Below are 1,230 nucleotides of genomic sequence, written 5' to 3' on the forward strand. Positions count from 1 at the left end.
TGGTGGTTGGTCTTGTAGCCTAGTTTCATCAGACCATGAAGATATTCGACCTCTTCACAATTTTTCTGAGCTTGACAGATGCGATCTATGAGATCATACTATATGCAGAGCTCATTCAATAAACCATGCGGTAGTATCTCCAGTTGGAAATCATCAATCTCTTCCTTGAGCTCAGGTGGTATGGATTCAGTGATCAAAGTGTGACAGTAACTCTTTTGACTGAGAGCATCTGCGACTACATTAGCTTTCCCTGGATGATAGTGAATTTCCAAGTCGTAGTCCTTGATCAACTCTAGCCATCAGCGTTGCCTCATTTTTAGGTCTTCTTGAGTGAAAAAGTACTTCAAGCTCTTGTGATCGGTATAGATATCACACTTGTTACCTATCAAGTAGTGCCTCCAGATCTTCAGGGCATGCACAACTGCGGCTAACTCAAGATCATGAGTTGGATAATGGTTCTTATGTTCTTTCAACTATCGAGACGCATATGCTATCACTCTTCCATTTTGCATCAGTACGCAACTAAGTCCTTGGCGGGATGCATCACAATAGACCATGAAATCTTTGCTGATATCAAGCAATGCTAACACAGGGGTTGTGGTAAGCCTCTGTTTCAATTCTTGGAAGCTTTGCTCGCACTTGGGCATCCATTCAAACTCCTTAGTCTTCTTTAGAAGGTTAGTCATCGGACGGGCTATCTTGGAAAAGTTCTCGATGAATCGGCGATAATATCTAGCCAATCCCAAGAAACTTCTGACTTTTGTCACATTACGGGGTTGTTCCCATTCTTTCACAGCCTCAATCTTAGCTGGGTCAACTGCAACACCTTCAGCTGATAGTACATGGCCGAGGAAGGCAACTTCCTGTAGCCAAAACTCACATTTGCTGAACTTTGCGTAGAGCTGATGTTGGGCTAGTTTCTCAAGTATAGTTCTTAGATGATGTTCGTGTTCTTCAGCGGTAGGTGAATAGATAAGGATGTCATCAATGAATACTACCACAAACTTATCCAGATCATCCATGAAAACCTTATTCATCATGTTCATGAAGTATGCAGGAACATTCGTGAGTCCAAAGGATACCACAGTGAACTCAAACTATCCATACCTAGTCACGAAGGCTGTCTTCGGTATGTCACTCTCTCGAATCTTCATCTGATGATATCCAGATCTAAGATCAATCTTGGAGAAATACTTGGCACCTCTAAGCTGATCAAGCAAATCATCAATC

The 1,230-nt window shown here is 42.1% G+C and overlaps 1 pseudogene; it reads right to left on the minus strand.

Moving 5' to 3' along the window:
• Positions 1-224: 224 nt before the first annotated feature.
• Positions 225-1,007, minus strand: LOC136498630 (uncharacterized mitochondrial protein AtMg00860-like; annotated as a pseudogene).
• Between the last annotated feature and the right edge of the window lie 223 nt (positions 1,008-1,230).

Source organism: Miscanthus floridulus, chromosome 12 (assembly GCF_019320115.1).
Source record: "Miscanthus floridulus cultivar M001 chromosome 12, ASM1932011v1, whole genome shotgun sequence".
Lineage (NCBI taxonomy): Eukaryota > Viridiplantae > Streptophyta > Magnoliopsida > Poales > Poaceae > Miscanthus > Miscanthus floridulus.